Genomic DNA, 20424 nt, shown 5'->3' on the forward strand with positions numbered 1-20424 from the left:
ATGTTTTCTACTAGGAGTTTTATACTTTGGGCTCTTATATTTAGGTTTTTGATCCATTTTGAGTTGATTTTTGTACATGGTGTGAGGTATGGGTCCACATTCATTCTTTTGCATATGGATAGCTAGCTCTCCCAGCACCATTTTTTTAAAATTCAGTTTTATTGAGACATATTCATATACCATACAGTCATCCATGGTGTACAACTATTCACAGTACCATCGTATTAGTTGTGCATTCATCACCCTGATCTATTTTGGAACATTTTCCTTATACCAGAAAGAATCAGAATAAGAATAAAAAATAAAAATAAAAAAGAACACCCAAATCATCCCTCCCATCCCACCCTAGTTTTCATTTAGTTTTTGTCCCCATTTTTCTACTCATCCATCCATACACTAGATAAAGGGAGTGGGATTCACAAGGTTTTCACAATCACACTGTCACCGCCTATCAGCTACATTGTTATACAATCGTCTTCAAGAGTCAAGGCTACTGGTTTGGAGTTTGGTAGTTTCAGGTATTTAATTCTAGCTATTCCAACACATTAAAACCTAAAAAGTGTTATCTATATAGTGCATAAGAATGTCCACCAGAGTGACCTCTGGACTCCATTTGAAATCTCTCAGCCACTGAAGCTTTATTTTGTTTCATTTTGCATCCCCCTTTTGGTCAAGAAGATGTTCTCAATCCCATGATGCCAGGTCCAGATTCATCCCGCGGAGTCATGTCCTGTGTTGCCAGGGAGATTTACACCCCTGGGAGTCAGGTTCCACGTAGTGGAGAGAGTAGTGAGATCACCTGCCAAGGCAGCCTAGTTAGAGAGAGGGACACATCTGAGCAACAAAGAGGCACTCAGGAAGACCCCTAGGCACATTTATAAGCAGGTTTAGCCTCTCCTTTGCAGTAACAAACTTCATAAGGGCAAACCCCAAGACAGAGGGCTCAGCATGTCAAACCGTCAGTCCCCAATGTTTGTCCCAGCACCATTTTTTGAAGAGAATGTTCTTTCCAAGTTGACTGGACTTTGCACTTTTGCCAAAAATCAAGTGGCCATATATGTAATGTTTATTTGTGAACTCTTAATTCAATTCCACGGGCCAATATGCCTGTCCTTGTGCCAGTATCATGCTGCTTGATTACTGCAGCTTTGTAATATATTATTAAATTGGGAAGTGTGAATGCTCCAACTTCTTTCTTCTTTTCAAGATGGCTTTTGCCAGTTGGGGACCCTTAACCTTCTAAATAAATATAATGATCAGCCTTTCCATTTCTACAAAAAAGGTTGTTACAATTTTGTTAGAGATTGTATTGAATCTGACACATTAACAAAGTTAGTCTTCCAATTCATGAATACAGAATATCCTTCTATTTATTTGGGTATTCTTTGATTTATTTTAGCAATGTTTTGCAGCTCTGAGGTACATGTCCTTTACTTCCTCGGTTACATTTATCTGATTTATTTGAATCTTTTAGATGCCATTTTAAATGGAGTTTTATTTTTAATTCATTCTTTAAAGTGTTTGCTACTTGTGTATAGAATCACTACTGAATATTTTTGCAGATTTTATTGAGATGTATTCACTTAACACATATTCCATCCGAAGTATAAAATCAATATCTCACAGTATCATCACCTAGTTGGAAACACTACTGATTTTTGCACAATGATCCTGTACCCTGCTACTTTGCTGAATTTATCTCTAGTAGCTTTGTTGTGGATTTTTAAGGATTTTCAATATATGGGAACCTGTCATCTACAAATAAGGAAAGTTTTACTTCTTCCTTTCCAATTTGTATGCCTCATTTATTTTTCTTGCCTAATTGCTCTGGCTAGAACTTCCAATACAATATTGAATAACAGGAATGACAGTGAGCATCCTTGTCTCCTTCTTGATTCTAGAAGGAAAGATTTCATGCTTTCACCATTGATTACAATGTTAGCTGTGGGTTTCTCATATATATGCCCTCCATTATGTTGAGGAAGTTATGTACCCCAGAAAAGACTACGTTCTTTTAATCCATTCCTGTGGGTGCAGACCTATTTTAGGTGAGAACTTTTTATGCATCTTTTATTGTGAACTTTAAAATATAAACAAAAAAGTGATAACTTTCATAATATGATTCAATAAGTAGAGAACAAATTTCAAAGAAGGCCATGGGTCACAGTTCCAAAACTCCAGCTATTTCCATTATTTTCAAACATACCATACATACAGAAAGGTGTTAACTTTCCATGTACAGCTCAATAAGCAATTATATAAGTAATTTCAAAATCATAATGTGTTACAGTTCCACAGTTTCAGTTCTTTCCTTATTAGGCAATATAGAGTATATACAGAAAGGTGAAGACTTTCAAAGCACAATTCAACAAGTAGCTACAGAGCAAATTTCAAAGGATGCTATGGGTAGAGAACCATGATGCCATTTACCTCCTTCCAGCTATTCCAACACCCCAGCATATATATATATATATATATATATATATATATATGATGGTTAGGTTCATGTGTCAACTTGGCCAGGTGATGGTACCCAGCTCTCTGGTCAAGCAAGCACTGACCTAACCATTGCTGTGAGGATGTTTGTGGCTGGTTAATAAACTGACACACTGGTTTATTAAATCATCAGTCAATTGGCTGCAGCTGTGACTGTTGAAGTCAATGAAGGGCATGTCTTCCACAATGAGAGAATGCAGTTAGCTGGATTTAATCCAATCAGTCACTTGACTTTTAAGCAAGGCAGATGGAGGGCTTTACTTCTTCAGCTGACCAACAAAGCATTTCCTGAGGAGTTCATCAAAGTTGCCAGTTCATTTCCTTAGGAGTTTGTCAAAGTTGCCTGTTTGTTTCCTGAGGAGTTCATTGAACATCTTCATTGGAGTTGCCAGTTTGCTGCCTGCCCTATGGAATTTGGACTCGTGCATACTCACAGTTGCGGGAGACACTTTCATAAATCTTATATTTATACATAACTCTCATTGATTCTGTTTCCCTAGAGAACCCTAACTAATACAACTTGGTACCAGAGTGGTTCCTGAAAAACAGAATCTTAAAATGGGCTTTTACAATTTGTTTTCTACTCTGATTAGATTCAAAGGCACTAATGACTCCATTTCCAATAATTAAGAGGGCACTGACAGTCCATAGCATGAGTTGGCAAGGGAGATATGCAAAATAGCACCTTCTGATTCTCCTAATCATACTCTTGTATGAAGCAAGGATCTGGGTGACAGTGTTTTTGACATCTTCACAGAGCTTTGCAAAATTAAGAGGTATAGTGATGTTGGCTGACTGCTCTTAGATATGTTGGATAAAGTTATAAGAGAAAGGGAAGAGCTAAAGACTTCAAATTTAAAACTTAAATTCAGTATGACTGAAGTAAAGGTTTTTATGTGTGCCCTGAAAGAAAATGTTATTTCCTGTGGCCACAGATGCAGACTCTCATTGTGCAAGTAGCAGATTTACAATGTAAACTAAAATCTCAGCCCCTCAGTGTGTCTGCTGTTAAAGTAAAGGCATTGATTGGAAAAGAATGGGATCCCAAAATTTGGGGATGTCACATGCTCACGGAATTCTCTGGTCTTACCATGTTCCCCATCATCTGGAGGCAGCTGGGTTGATAGAATGGTGGAATGGCCTGTTGAAGACTCAATTATGGCACCAACTAGGTGGCAATACCTTGCAGGGCTGGGGCAGTGTTTTCCAGGAGGCTGTGTATGCTCTGAATCAGCATCCACTCTATGGTGCTGTTTCTCCCATAGCCAGGATTCATGGGTCCAGGAATCAAGGGGTGTAAACAGGAGTGGCACCACTTACTATCACTCCTAGTGATCAGCTAGGTAAATTTTTTCTTCCTGTCCCCGAAAGCTTAAGCTCTGCTGGTCTATAAGTCTTTGTTCCAAAAGGAAGAGTGCTTCCACCAGGAAACACAACAAAAATCCCATTGAACTGGAAGTTAGGACTGCCACCTGGCCACTTTGGGCTTCTTATGCCTCTGAATCAACAGGCAAGGAAGGGGATTACTGTACTGGTTGGGGTGACTGATCCTGACTATCAAGGGGAAATAGCACTGCAACTACACAATGGAAGTAAAGAAGAGTTTTCCTGGAGTACAGGAGGTATCCCCTAGAGCATCTCTTAGTACTACCATGCCCTGTGATTAAAGTCAATGGAAAACTGCAACAACCCAATCCAGGCAGGACTACCAATGGCCAAGAAACTTCAGGAATGAAAGTTTGGTTCACAACACCAGACAAAGAACCATGGCCAGCTGAAGTGCTTGCTGAGGGCAAAGGGAACATGGAATGGGTAGTGGGAGAAGGTAATGATAAACATGGACTATGGCCACATGACCAGTTACAGAAACGAGGACTATGATGGCATGAATATTCCCTCCTTGTTTTGTTATGATGATGTTTGTATTTGTCTGTAAAGCAAATATCTTTGCTTTCTTCTCTGTGTTATCCCCTTATCATATGGCATAAGCTGTATTGTTCATTTTGCTGTATTTAAGCTAAAGGAAATCAATTTTAAGAGTGAATGTCACCCAAGGACTTGCACCCTATTCTGGAGAGACTTAGTTCATTTCCAGTTATATCCTCTGCAGCAGAGTGTTGTTAGGTGAAATATATGTCTGTTATTGTCATCTACTTAGAGATAAAGTATGGTTTTAGGTGATGTGTATAACTGCCAAGTTGACAAGAGGTGGATTGTGATGGTTAGGTTCATGTGTCAACTTGGCCAGGTGATGGTACCCAGCTGTCTGGTCAAGCAAGCACTGGCCTAAACGTTGCTGTGAGGACATTTGTGGCTGGTTAATAAACCAACATGCTGGTTTATTAAATCATCAGTCAGTTGGCTGCAGCTGTGACTGATGATGTCAAGGAAGGGTGTGTCTTCCACAATGAGAGAATGCAGTTAGCTGGAATTAATCCCATCAATCAGTTGAAGGCTTTTAAGTGAGACAGATAGAGGATATTCACTTATTCTTCAGCTGACCAGTGAAGCATTTCCTGAGGAGTTCATCAAAGTTGCCAGTTCATTTTCTGAGGAGTTCATTGAACATTTTTATTGGAGTTGCAAGTTTGCTGCCTGCCCTATGGAATTTGGACTCATGCATACCCATGGTTGTGTGAGACACTTTTATAAATCTTATATTCATAGATATCTCTCATTGATTCTGTTTCCCTAGAGAACCCTAACTAATACAATATATTTACATAAAGTTTCAGTATTAATAGACCTTTGTTAAATCTTATCTGGTTTGCTACTACCCTTTCCTCTCACTTAATCTTTTTCTCCATCTTTGGGGTGTCTAGGCCATGAGCATCCTAACTTGTTCATATTAAAAGGTGTTGTCAACAGTATGGGAAAGGGGGCATCATCTGATTGTTGTTCTTAAAGAGGCTGTTGCCTCTGGGTTTTAGGAATTGTCTGGTATATGAACACTGGAGGATTTAAGTTTCTGAAAGATAACACTTAGGGAATCTTTTATAGAATCACAAATAGGGTCCTAGGTATTAGAGTACTACTTTTGGTGAGGGCATAGAATACTGTGGCCATTTGGGATGTCTAGCTGGAGCTTGCATAAAAGACACTTGCAGGATAGCCTCTTGACTCAATTTGGGATCGCTCAGCCACTGTGACTTCAGCTTGTTACCTTTGTTTTTCTGCCTTTTGGTCAAGTATGCAGTTTCAATCCCTCTCTGCCAGGGCCAGGCTCATTCCTGGGAGTCAGGTCCCACATCACCAGGGAGATTCATTCCCCTGGGAGTCATGCCCCTGGTGGGGGTGGGGGGGGAGGTTAATGAGTTTATTTGCCGAGGGGATTTAGAGAGAGAAAGATCACATTTGAGCAACAAAAGAAGTTCCCTGAAGATGCCACTTAGGCATAATTATGTGAGGGCTCAGCCTCCCATTTACAACCCTTAAGTTTCACAAGAGCAAGCCTCAAGTAGAGGGCTTGATTTTTTAAGTGGTGGGTTCCTAATTATATTTAATACATATTCTATCCCAAAATAAATAGTCGGTTCATTACATTAATTCAGTTAGTTGTACAGTCATTATCACTCTCAACTTTAAACAATTATCATAACATAATACACCCCAGAGCTCTTATCAGCTGCTAATTATTCAACCCTAGTATTAGTGTAGTGTTGTTAAGACATTCCTATTAATTATAGTCTTTAATATGTAATTTGTAGTTTTTCCATATACCATATACCAATCTGTCATACCTTGTAAGTATATCATGTTAACACTTATTTAGGTTTGTGGTGCTACTCTGTGGGTTATATACCTTTAAACAAGCATTTATGAACATGTTCACCTTCAATGTGTCACTGATACTTATAATCACATTAACAAACCATAGTCACACCTAACCATTCCAATGCCAGTAAGTTCACCCTCATTATTATATCTGTACGTACTAGATTATCATTTCCCCTTCACTAGCTTCTGTCAATCTCTAGGTTCCCTGTATTCTACATTATAAGACACTTATTTTACATTTTTCATAGAGTTCACATTGGTGGTAACATAAAATATCTCTCCTCTGTCTGGCTTATGTCACGCAGCATTATGTCTTCAAGGTTCATTCGTGTTGTCATATGTTTCATGACCGTGTTCCTTTTTACTGCCACGTAGTATTCCATTGTGTGTATATACAATATTTTGTCTATCCACTCATCTGTTGAAGGACATTTGGATTGTTTCCATCTCTTGGCAATTGTGAATAATGACACTATAAATATCAGTGCACAAATATTTGTTCGTGTCACTGCTTTCAGATATTCTGGGTATATACCAAGAAGTGAAATTGCTGGATTGAAGGGTAACTTAACATCTAGTTTTCTAAGGAACCACCAGACTGTCCTCCAGAGTGGCTGTACCATTATACACTCCCAACAGCAATGAATAAGATTTCCAACTTCTCACATCCTCTCCATCATTTGTAGTTTCCTGTTTGTTTAATGGCAGCCATTCTAATTGGTGTAAGATGATATCTCATTGTGGTCTTGATTTGCATCTCCCTAATAGCTAGTGATGATGAACATTTCTTCATGTGTTTTTTAGCCATTTGTATTTCCTCTTCAGAGAAATGTCTTTTCATATCCTTTGCCCATTTTATAATTGGGTTGTTTGTACTATTGTCATTGACTTGTAGGATTTTTTATATATGCAAGATATCAGTCTTTTTTCAGATACATGGTTTCCAAATACTTTTTCCCATTGAGTTGGCTGGCTCTTCACCTTTTTGACAAATTCCTTTGAGGTACAGAAGCTTTTAATTGGGAGGAATTCCCTTTTATCTATTTTTTCTTTCATTGCTTGTGCTCTGGGTGTAAGGTTGATGAAGCTACCTCCTAATACTGGGTCTTGAAGATGTTTCCCTACATTATCTTCTAGGAGTTTTATGGTACTGTCTCTTATATTGTGGTCATTGATCCACTTTGAGTTAATTTTTGTGTAGGGTGTGAGGTAGGAGTTCTCTTTCATTCTTTTTGATATGGATATCCAGATCTCCCAGTCCCATTTGTTGAAGAGACTGTTGTGCCCCAGTTCAGTGGGTTTGGGAGCCTTATCAAAGATCAGTCAACTGTAGATCTTGGGGTCTATTTCTCAATTTTCAATTCAGTTCCATTGATCAACATGTCTATCTTTGTTCCAATACCATATTGTTTTGACTACTGTGGCTTTATAGTAAGCTTCAAAGTCAGGAAGTGTAAGTCCTCCTACTTTGTTTTCCTTTTTTGAAAGTTTTTAGCAATTTGAGGCAACTATCCCTTCCAAATAAATTTGATAACTAGCTTTTCCAAGTCTGCAATAGAGGTTGTTGGAATTTTGATAGGAATTGCATTGAATCTGTAGATGAGTTTGGGTAGAATTGACATCTTAATGACATTTAGCCTTCCTATCCATGAATACAGAATATTTTTCTGTCTTTTTAGCTCCCCTTCTATTTCTTTTAGTAAAGTTATGTAATTTTCTATGTATAGGCATTTTACATCCTTGGTTAAGTTTATTCCTAGGCACTTGATTTCTTTAGTTGCTATTGAGAACAGAATATTTTTCTTGAGTGTCTCTACAGTTAAGTCATTTCTAGTATATAGGAATATTACTGTCTTATGTGCATTAATCTTGTATCCCACTACTCAGCTAAATTTGCTTATTAGCTCCAGTAGCTGTGTCATCAATATTTCGGGGTTTTCCAAATATAAGATCATATCATCAGCAAATAATGGCAATTTTACTTCTTCCTTTCCAATTCAGATGTCTTTTTTTTCTTTATCATGCTAGATTACTCTGGCTAGCACTTCTAGCACAATGTTGAACAACAGTGGTGACAGCAGGCCTCCTTGTCTTAGTCCTGATCTTAGAGGGAAGGCTTTTAGTCTCCCACCATTGAATACTATGCTGGCTGTGGGTTTTTCATATATGCTCTTTATCATATTGAGTTAGTTTCCTCCAATTCCTACATTTTGTACTGTTTTTATCAAAAAGGGATGCTGGATTTTGTTAAATGATTTTTCAGCATCTATTGAGATGATAATTTGATTTTTCCCTGTTGATTTTTTAATGTGTTGTATTACATTGATTTTCTTATGTCAAACCATCCTTGAATGTCTGGAATGAACCCCACTTGGTCATGGTGGATGATTTTTAATGTGTCTTTGGATTTGATTTACAAGTATATTGTTGAAAATTTTTGCATCTGTATTCATGAGGGAGACTGGCCTTTAGTTTTCCTATCTTGTAGCATCTTTACCTGGTTTTGGCATTAGAGTGATGCTACCTTCATAAAATGAATTAGGTAGTGTTCCATTTTCTTCAATTTTTTGAAAGAGTTTAAGTAATATTGGTGTCAGTTCTTTTTGGAAAGTTTGGTAGAATTCCCCTGTGAAGCCATCTGGCCCTGGGATTTTATTTGTGAGAAGCTTTTTGATGACTGATTGGATCTCTTTGCTTGTGATTGGTTTGTTGAGGTCTTCTATTTCTTCTCTGGTCAGTCTAGGTAGTTCATATGATTCCAGGAAATTGTCCATTTCCTTGAAGCTATCTAGTTTGTTGGCATACAGTTGTTCATAGTATCCTCATGATTTTTTTAAATTTCTTTGGGATCTGCAGTAAAGTCCCCTCTCTTTTATTATTTTGTTTATTTAAGTCTTCTCTCTTTTTTATTTTGTCAGTCTAGCTAAGGGCTTGTCAATCTTGTTGATCTTCTCAAGGAACCAACTTTTGGTTTTATTTATTCTCTCTATTGCTTTTAGTCTTTTTAAATTCTATTTGGGGTTTGTTGGATATCTATGATTTGCATATTTATGTCTTTTAGAGGGGTTGGGAAGTTTTCCCCAACAATTTCTTTGAATACTCTTCCTAGACCTTTACCTTTCTGTTTCCTTTCTGGAACTCCAATGATTCTTATATTTGCATGCTTCATGTTGTACATTATTTCCCTGAGATCCATTTCAAATTTTTCAATGTTTTTCACCATTCATTCTTTTGTGCTTTCACTTTCCAACACACAATCTACAAATTTGCTTATTCATTCCTCTACTTCTTCAAATCAGATTATATTATGTTTCAAGAATCTTTTTAATTTGATCAACAATATCTTTTATTTCCTATGAGATCCACTATTTTTTTATTTACTCTTGAAAATTCTTCTTTATGCTCTTCTAGGGTCTTCTTGATGTTCTTTATATCCTGGGTGATGATATTGGTGTCTGTGATTACTTCTTTAATTAATTGCTCTGAGTTCTGGGTCTCCTTTTTTGTTGTTGTTGTTTTTAATTTGGGCATTTGGGTTATCCATATCTTCTGGCTTCTTCATATGCTTTATAATTATATGTTGCTTTTTGCCTTCTGGCATTTGCTTATTTTGATAGGGTTCTTTTAGGATATGCTGGGTTATTTAAACAATTATCTATAATTTGACAGAGCTACAGCTTGGTGGAGTGCACTTTCCCTGACCTACCAGCAAATTGATCTCTCAATCCACCTCTTGCCCTCAAGCCAGTTCTCCCAAACTTTGTCTATGCACTTAGTGGGGGCCCAAACCATGTGGAGGTCCAATCAGTGCACCAATTTTCCATTTGCTGTGGGGACTGGCAGCCCTGTGAGTGGGGGGCATGTCCTGTGCAGTTTTGTAGGAAGAAGGCTCTAAGACACAGTATCCCCAGACATTCCCGGGGCTGCAGGTGGAATACCATGGGGCTTCAGAATACATCTAACTGTTCAGCTCAGATTCCCCACAGTCCCTTTCTGCCATGGGCCCACAAGTCCCTAGGATTGGTGTAGGACTCCTGGCACTTCCATGTGGCACTGCTGCCTCTAGGCTGTGCACACAATGGGCTTCTGCGTTAGAGGAGTGTGCACCATCACAAGGCAGCCAAATCCCAAATTCCCTCAAGGAAGCTCTCAGCTACTGCACTGCGAAGGTGTGTCTCCCAGTCAGCTGCAAAGATGACTGCTCCAGGTGTGGAAACTACCCACTTCTGCAATCATCCACCTGCTGCAGTAGTCTGTCCCCAGCACAGGGGCTTTTAGCTGTGGGTGTGTGAAGGGTTATTACCCACACCAGATACTGAGGTGGGTGCCCATGGTGTGGAAAGTATGTCCCACTGTGCTCAACTGTGGCTCCAGCTGCTGGTTTCCTGGCAGATTTCCAGGTCAGGCACTAACCCACCTCTGAACACAGTTTCTCAATTTCTCCCCACCGTGCATGACTGTGCCTCTGGCTGCCATTTCTCCAGCAGATTTCCAGACCAAATACTCACATGCCTCCAAATATAGTCTCTTGATTTCTCGAAGTACACATTTGCTGTGTGTATAGAAGTCCCTTCCCAGCTGGTGGAGCCCTGGAACCACTATTCTGGAGCATTGTCTGTCTTTTATCTAGTGTTTTACATGGAGGAGAATTTTGCTCTGTCTCTCCTAATCTTCTATCTTGGATCCTGTGTTCCCTTTTTTAAAAATTCATTTTTCTTACTTCTCCTCTGTCTGAATCATTTCAATCATCTTGTCATTGGATTGTTTCTTCTGCCAGCTCCAATCTCCTTTGAAACTCTCTAGGTAGTTTTTCATCTCAGTTATCATATTCTTCACCTATAATATTCCATTCTATTCCTGTAGAGAATCTCCAAGAGATTCCCATATTGTTCATTCATTGTTTTCCTCATATCCATTATTTCTTCTCTATATTTTCCTTTATATTCTTGAGCATATTGAAGATCATTTTTTAAAGTTTTTTCCAGTATGTTCAAAATCTAGTCTTCTTTGTTGATGGTTTTTGGATTTTATCTTGTTCCTTTGATGGGCTATAATTTCCTGTTTTCTTTTTTGTCTGTAATATTTTGTTGCACACTGTACATTTAATATTTTAAAGTGCTAATTCTGGGATTTTGTTCCTGAGCTGTGTGTTCCTTAAATTTGTATCCAGCTAGTGATAGGACACAAATTTCCTTGGGTGCCTGGAGTTAAGAAAAACAATAAAACCAATCCACAACTCACTGTGGTGGTTAGGTTCATGTGCCAAACTTGACCAGGTGATGGTACCTAGGTGTCTGGTCAAGTAAGCACTGGCCTTTTACTGTAAGGACATTTGTGGCTGGTTAATAAACCAGAATGCTGGTTTGTCAAATCATCCATCAATTGATTACATCTGTGGCTGATTACATCAATGAAGGGAGTGTCTTCTGCAATGAGAGAATTCAGTCAGCTGGATTTAACCCAATCAGTTGAAGACTTTTAAGGGAGAAGACAGAGAACTTTCATTTCTTCTTCAGCCAGCAAGCCTCTGCTGGGGAGTTCATTGAAGAACTTAATCAGATTTGCCAGCTTGCTGCCTGCTCTGTGGAATTTGGACTCATGCATCCTGCCCTATGGAATTTGGACTCATGCATCCTGCCCTATGGAATTTGGACTTGTGCATCACCACCATTGTGTGAGACACTTTTGTAAAATCTCATATTTATAGATATCTCCTGTTGGTTCTATTTCCCTAGAGAACTCTAATACACTTACTTTCACAGTGTTTACAAATTGGCTCTGCTTTTGGTGTTAGTTCCCTTTGCACTTTCACTCTCCTATCAACAAGATCAGCCTGAGGCAGATACAAAGTTCAGAGTCCATTAAGTCTTAACTGTGACTTCATGGAGACTGCTTCTTGTCCTGGGTTGTCTTGCACATGACCTTAGGAATTCCCTCATTTACAGTAATTCAAATGCTCCCTACACTCCATTTTCAATAGAACATTCCGGGTGTTCTACTGCATTATCAACTTAATGTTGGTAATCATTTTCCCCAGGCCACTTTGTTTCTTAACTTCTGCAAGATGCTTCTGCCTGCAGCACGTGTTCTGTGAGAGTGAGTCTGAGACAATTTTCCTATTTCAGACTTTCAGTATGATGGTAGATTGTCACTGACACATGTGCACCACAGTATGCACAAAAGAGTTACTCTGCTCCCTCTGGAACAGGTCCAGGGACCCAAAATGGGAATACAAGCTGACTCCATCATGTGCCAGGGAGGGGGTGAGGGAGGGGTTAGCAAGGGCACCATGAAATTATCCTACCATATTTTCCATATATGTCTTTATTTTATTGCTTATCTAACCATACACTGGATAAAGCAGGTGACAGCCACAAGGTTTTTACAATCACACAGTCACAAAATAAAAGCTATAGTTATAAAATCATTATCAAAGATCAAGGCTACTGGATTACAGTTCAACAATTTCAGGTATTTCTTTCTGGCTACACTAATACAAGAGAAACTAAAAAGAAATATTTATATAATGATTTAGTTGCAATAATCATTTGTTAAATCCTAACTTCTCTGTTGCAACTCCTTCCTCTCGTTTGATCATTCTCTCAATCTTCAGGGATATCTGGGCAATGAGAATTCTAAATCCTTCATGTTGAAAAGGTGTGTCACCACTGTGTGGTACAGGAATGAAACTGGTTGATATTCTTGGAGAGACTGGTACCTCTGGGTTTCAGGGCCTATCTGGCATAGGAACAATCTGGAGGCTTTAAGTTTCTGAAAAAAAAAAACATAATAAGGAAAACTTTTATGGAGTCTCAGATACAGCCCAGGGAATTATTTTGGGTTTTCAGGAATACTGTTGTTTTGAGCTTGGCATACTGTGGAAATTTGCAAAATCTGGCTGAAGCTTGCATAAGAATAACCTCCAGAATGACCTGTCAACTCTTTTTGAAATCTCTTAGCCACTAAAACCTTATTTTGCTTCATTTCTTTTGTCCCTTTTGGTCAAGAAGGCATTGTCAATCTCACAATGCCAGGGCCAGGCTCATCCTGGGAGTCATGTACCACATTGTCAGGGAGACTTACAGCCCTGGGAGTCATGTCCCATGAAAGGGGGAGGGTAGTGAGTTTATTTACAGAGTATTGGCTAGAGAGAGAGATGCTACATCTGAGTAACAAAATGGTTTCTCTGGGGGTGACTGTTAGGCATAATTATAAGTAGCTTAGCTTTGCAATTATAGAAATGTTTCATAAGTGCAAGCTTAAAGATCAAGGGCTTGGCTTGTTAAGTTGGGAGAAACTCATGCTTGAAAGAATATCAGGAATTACCCAGGTGGGGAAGTTTAATAGTTCTATATTTTTTCTCCAGTCCCCCAAGGAACTTTGCAAATACTTTTTTATTTTCTGCCCAAAATACTCTTGAATGTTTCGGGGTATTACATCAACCCATACAGAATCACAAGATCCCATTCCCTTTTCTAGGTTCCATGTAATTAGGTTGTTTAAATAAACTTACCAGATAGGTTAAATTAGATAGTGTGCTTCAGAAAATTTAATTTTGAACAAAATAAACTTCTCCTCCTTTGGTCTCACACAGATGTTTTAAAATAGAGACAATATAATCTTTTGCCCTGTATTCTGATTTACCTTAGTCCTAACCAGATCAGCTTCATTCATATCTCTAATTGAAGTTTGATCTCTTTTTCAGCTTCTTTAACATTTTCCATATGGGGTAATGCTGCCATTCATAGCTGTAGAACTCTGGCTCTGAATCTCAGGTGTTACACAGATACCCAAAATTTCAGGGAACTACCAGATTTTACACAAAGAGCTCAGCAGCTCAGAATTTAGAAATAACAGTTAAAACTCAGGAATAAAGATGACTGCTATAAGAGCTTAAAATGTAGGCCCTAATTTTCTTACAAGCATTTTCTAAATGAAGCTATTTACAGAAACAAAAACATTTGACAGTTGATTTATACCATAGCAGAAGTTTGGTCCTGTCCCACCTTTGCACATTTACCAGAGTTATGTTAATTACTAGGTAGGGCATAATTTATATACTTGCCTTGCTTCTTTTTCTTTTTTTTTTTAAAAAAAAAAAAAAAAAAGCTTTATTCACACTCCATACAATCCATCCTAAGTATACAATCAATGACTCTTGGCATAACCACATAGTTATGCATTCACCACCACAGTCAATATGAGAACATTCTCATTTCTCCCAAAGAAAAATATCCCATAACCCTTTTATCCCCTATTTTTGACAGTTATCTTTGGTATAGTGTCTTTGTTACCATTAACGAAATAATATTATAATGTTACTGTTAACTATAGACCTTAGTTTACTCTAATTGTATTTTTCCATATAACACCCTATTATTAACACCTAGTGATAATAATGTACATTTGTTCTAGTTCATGTAAGAACTCTCTTATCTTTATATGATTAACCACCATCATTTTCCACTCTGGGTTTTGTTTAGTTATACAGTCCCAGTTTTTATCCTCTAGCTTCCCTTCTGGTGATGTACATGACTCTAGCCATCCTCTTTCAACCACACCCACACTCTGCTTTGTGAATTACACTTACAGTATTGTGCTATTCATTTGTGAACTTTTACAATGAGACTTATTGAACATTCTGTACTCCTTAATCATCGATTGCCCAATCTCTGCCCACTTTCTATCTCCTGATGACCTATGCTCTCGAATTTAATTCTCAGAGTTTGCTTGTTATAGTTAGTTTATGTTAGTGATTTCATATAATATCTGTTCCTTTGTTTCTGGCTAGTTTCACTCAACTTAATGTCCTCAGTGTTCATTCACTTCATTGCATGCCTCATGACTCATTCCCTGTTGCAGCTGCACAGTATTCCATCATATGTATATGCCACAGTTTGCCCTTTCACTCATCAGTCAATGGACCCTTGAACCACCACCATCCATTGGCAATCATGAATAATGCTGTCATAAATATCAGTGCACAAATGTATATTTGTGTTCCTGCTTTAGTTCATTGGAGTATTTACCTAGTAACAGGATTGCAGGATATACAGCAACATTGTATTTAGCCTCCTGCAGAACAGCCACACTGACCTCCAGAGGTGCTACACCATTCTACTTTCCTACAAACATTGAATAGGTATACCTCTCTCTCCACATTCTCCTGGCACTTGCATCTTCTGTTTATTTTTAAACAGTTTTATTCACACACCATGAAATCCATCCTATGTGTACATCAATGGCTCCTGGTCTAATAACATAGACATGAATTCCCTACCACTATCTATATGAAAACATGTCCATTTCTTCTGCAAAGAAAGAAGAAAAGAAAAAAAAAAGAAAAAGGAAAAAAAGCAAAGAAAAAAGGAAAAAGTCCCATAATCCTCCCTTAAAGTCCCCTCTTATTGATATTTAGCTTTGGTATATTGCCTTTGCTACAATTGATGGAAGAATGTTACAAGGTTTTCTAGTTTGCTAATGTTGTCAGAATGAAAAACACCAGAGATGGATTGGCTTTTATAAAAGGGGGTTTATTTGGTTACACAGTCACCATCTTAAGGCCATAAAGTGTCCAAAGTAACACATCAGCAATTGGGTACCTTCACTGGAGGATGGCCAATGGTGTCTGGAAAACCTCTGTTAGCTGGGAAGGCACGTGGCTTGTGTCTGCTTCAAAGTTCTGGTTTCAGAATGGCTTTCTCCCAGGATGTTCCTCTCTAGGCTGCAGTTGCTCAAAAATGTCACTCTCAGTTGAACTTGGGGTATTTGCCCTCTCTCAGGTTCTCCAGGGTAAGAGTCTGCTTTCAATGGCCGTCTTCAAACTGTCTCTCATCTGCAGCTCCTGTGCTTTCTTCAAAGTGTCCCTCTTGGCTGTGTCTCCTCTTCAAAACATCACTCACAGCTGCACTGAGTTCCCTCTGTCCATCAGCTCATTTATATGGCTCCAGTGACTCAACTTAGACCCACCCTGAATGGGCGGAGCAACACCTCCATAGAAATTATCCAATCAGAGTCATCACCCACAGCTGGGTTGGGTGCATTCCAAAGAAACACTCAAAGAATTACAATCTAATCAACACTGATAACATCTGCCCACACAAGATTACATCAAAGATAATGGCATTTGGGGGGACATAATACATTCAGACTGGCACACAAGGTTACCATTAACTAAAACCCTATTTTGCATTAATTGTATTCTTTCCATATTCCACCCCATTTTTAACACCTTGCAATGGTGATATACATTTGTTCTTGTTTATCTAAAAACTTTCTTATATTTGTACAATTAGTCACCAACATTGTCCATTCTAGGTTTCACTAAGTTATGCAGCGTCATTTTTAGTCCTCTAGCTTTCCTCCTGCTGCCACACATGCCCCAGTCTCCCTGTTTCAGCCATATTCACACTCATCTTTGTTCATTATACTTACAATATTGTGCTACCATCACACAGTATTTCCTATCCTTTTCTGAACCTTTACAATCAATCTTGTCAAATATTCTGTACTCCTTCAGCATCAAATGCCCAGTCTCTACACTCTTTCTATTTCATGATCATCTGTGTTCTCAAATTTAACTCTCAGAGTTTGCTCATTATAGTTAGCTCATATTAGTGAGAACATATAGTATTTGTCCTTTTGTTTCTGTCTTATTTTGCTCAACATAAGTTCCTCAAGGTTCATCCATGTTGTTGCATGCATCATGACTTTATTTTGTCTTACAGATGCATAAAATTCCATTGCATGTATTTACCACAGTTTGCTTATCCACGTGTCAGTTGATGGACATTTGGGCTGTTTCCATCTGTTGGCAATCATGAATAATGCTGCTGTAAGCATCAGTGTGCAAATGTCTGTATCCCTGATTACAGTTCTTCTGAGTGTATACTTAGTAATGGGATTGCTTGATCATATGGCAAATCCATACTTAGCTTTCTGAGGAATTGCAAAACTGCCTTCGAGAGTGGCTGCACAATTCTACATTCCCACCAACAGTGAGTAAGTGTACCTATTTCTCCACATCTTCTCCAACATTTGGAGCTTACTGTTTGTTTAATAGCAGCCATTCTAGTAGGTGTGAGATGATATCTCATGGTGGTTTTGATTTGTATTTCCCTAATAGCTAGTGAAGTTTAGAATCTTTTCATAAGTTTTTGAGCCATTTGTGTTTCCTCTCTGGAAAAGTATCTATCCATGTCTTTTGCCCATTTTTTAAATTGGCTGTTTTAATATATATTTATATTAAAAATATATATTATATATATATTATATATATATCTTTATATATTCTGGATATTAAACCTTATCTGACATGTGGCTTTTAAATAGAGTCTCCCATTGAGTAGTCTCCCTATTTACTTTCCTGACAACGTATTCAATTTTGAGGAAATCCCATTTATCTATTTCTTCTTTATTTGCTTGAACTTTGGGTGTAAGGTCTAGGAAACCACACATCCTACCACAAAATTTTTAAGATGTCTCCTCACATTTTCTTCTAAAACTTTTGTGGTCATAGCTCTAATGTTTAGCTCTTTGATCCATTTTGAATTAATTTTTATAAGGTGTGAGATAGGGGTTCACTTTCATTCTTTGGATATGGATATTTATTCTCCAATCACCAATTGTTGAAGAGGCTGTTCTGTTCCAGTTGAGTGGACTTGCTGTCTTATCAAAAATCAATTGTCTGTAGATGAGAGGGTCTATTTCTGCACTCTCAACTCAATTCCATTGGTCAGTGTGCCAGTTTATATATATATTATGTCTCCCAGAAAAAAGCCATATTCTTTAATGCAACCTTGTGGGGGAAGATGTATTAGTGTTGATGAGGTTGGAATCTATTGGTTCAGTGTTTCCATGGAGATGTGACCCACCCAACTGTAGGTGATGACTCTGATTAGATAATTTGCATGGAGGTATGGTCCCACCCATTCAGTCTGGGCCTTGATTAGTTCACTGGAGACCTATAAAAGCTCAGACAGAAGGATCTCACTGCTAGCTGTAGCTGAGAGACACATTTTGAAGAAAGCCATTAGAAGCTGACACTGACATTTTGGAGAATGCCATTTTGAAATGCAACCTGGGAGCAAGAAGATGTCAGCCATGTGCCTTCCCAGCTAACAGAGATTTTCCAGATGCCAGTGTCCTTTCTCCAGTGAAGGTACCCTTTGTTGATGCCTTACCTTGGACACTTTATGGCCTTAAGACTGTAACTTTGTAACCAAACAAACCCCCTTCATAAAAGTCAATCCATTTCTGGTATTTTGCATTCTGGCAGCATTAGCAAACCAGAACAGTCAGTATATCTATCTTTATACCAGTATCATGCTGTTTTTTTAATTAAATTCAGTTTTATTGAGATATATTTACATACCATACAGTCATCTATGGTGTACAGTCAACTATTCACAGTACCATCATATAGTTATGCATTCATCACCCCAACCTATTTTTGAGCATTTTCCTTACACTAGAAAGAATCAGAAAAAGAATAAAAAATAAAAGAAAAGAAGAACACCTAGGAAATGGAAGAAGATGGTGGCATAGAGAGGAATGGAACTTTGTTAGTACCCCAAGAGCAATTAATAAACAACCAGGAACAACTAGTAAATGATCTGGAATAACTGCTGAGGGACAAGCTTGACTGTCCACACATCATGCACCAACCTGGATTGAGAGGAATGCCTGAGATTGCAGCATGGAATCTGTGAGTAGAAACTGAGTAACTGAGCCAGGACCCCCTCCCCCATGGCAGCCCAAATGGCAAAGCCTTACTGTGATAGAGAGCAGCACTCTCTGAACAAGTGAATATACCTCAGTCCAGCTCCAACTGGGGTTTTAATTGGCAAACATGGACTGCTAAACACAAGCTATAAATTCTCAACAAGCAGACAGAGGCTTTTAGTGATGACTCACTTTGAAGAGCCAAGGGACTTCTCTGTCTCAGGAGAGGGAGCCCAGAGGACCAGGTGCTATCTCTGGCTGACAGGTGAAACTGGGGGCCATGGATGGACCCTGAAAGGGGGCTTTCTGTCCTGTTTTCTCTCTCTCAAACTGAGTGGTTCAGTAGAGAAAGCCTCAGCCATTTTCAGCTCACAGCAGTCTGACCCAGACAAGGGTGGAGACAGCAGATTCAGAGAGGCAAAGAACCTATTTATATGCAAATGAAAACTCCCTAGGGGACATGTCTTCCCAAAGAGGAAAGAGATGGTGCCCAGATCTACTACCCAACTTCCATTCAGAACCAGACACCAGAGCCTGGGGGAAAACAGTCACAGGTCACACCTCCTTACACCAGTCAAGAACTACAGGCTGACAGGTGCCACCTGCTGGATAGAAAAGCACAGCAGCTTGAAGCCTCACAGGGTGTGTCAATCCTCTAAAACATACCCCCAGGGGAACTGGATACTGAATATTTCTTCATTCTGGGACCTTAGCCTGTTCTGGTCTGGGAAAACCTGATTGGGGTGACCAAGGAAACCAGCTGCCTAGACAACAGAAAACTACAAACTACACTAAGAAAAAAACAGTTATAGCCTAGCCAAAGGAACAAACTTATACTTCAGCTGAGGTACAGGAATTGAAATCACTAATGTTAAATCAATTCAAAAAGCTTAGGGAAGATATGGCAAAAGAGATGAAGCTTATAATGAAAACACTGGGTGTACATATGGTAGAAAAAACAACTGGCAGAATCTAAGGAAATGAAAGGCACAACACTAGAGATGAAAGATACAATGGAGATGTACAACAGCAGATCTCAAGAGGCAGAAGAAAGCACTTAGGAACTGGAGAACAAAACACCTGAAAGCCTACACACACACACACACAAAAAAAAAAAAAAACAGATAGGGAAAAGAAAGGAGAAATATGAGCAATTTCTCAGGGAATTGGGTGACAACATGAAATGCAGAAGCATACATGGCATGGGTGTCCCAGAAGGAGAAGAGAAGGGAAAAGAGGCAGAAGCAATAATAGAGGAAATGATCAATGAAAATTTCCCATCTCTTATGAAAGACATAAAATTACAGATCCAAGAAGTGCACCATACTCCAAACAGAATATATCTGAATAGGCCTACACCAAGGCACTTAATAATCAGATTATCAAACATCAAAGACAAAGAGAGAATCCTGAAAGCATCAAGAGAAA

At 38.6% G+C, this 20424-nt stretch overlaps 1 long non-coding RNA gene across 1 annotated transcript in view; it reads right to left on the reverse strand.

Moving 5' to 3' along the window:
• Nucleotides 1-12847: 12847 nt before the first annotated feature.
• Nucleotides 12848-20424, reverse strand: part of LOC119522591 — a 60469-nt gene continuing 52892 nt past the window's right edge. Inside the window, exon 3 of the long non-coding RNA XR_005214480.1 lies at nt 12848-13044. This is a non-coding gene — a long non-coding RNA (uncharacterized LOC119522591). The remainder of the gene's footprint in view (nt 13045-20424) is intronic.

This window comes from Choloepus didactylus, chromosome X, assembly GCF_015220235.1.
Source record: "Choloepus didactylus isolate mChoDid1 chromosome X, mChoDid1.pri, whole genome shotgun sequence".
Taxonomy (NCBI): domain Eukaryota; kingdom Metazoa; phylum Chordata; class Mammalia; order Pilosa; family Megalonychidae; genus Choloepus; species Choloepus didactylus.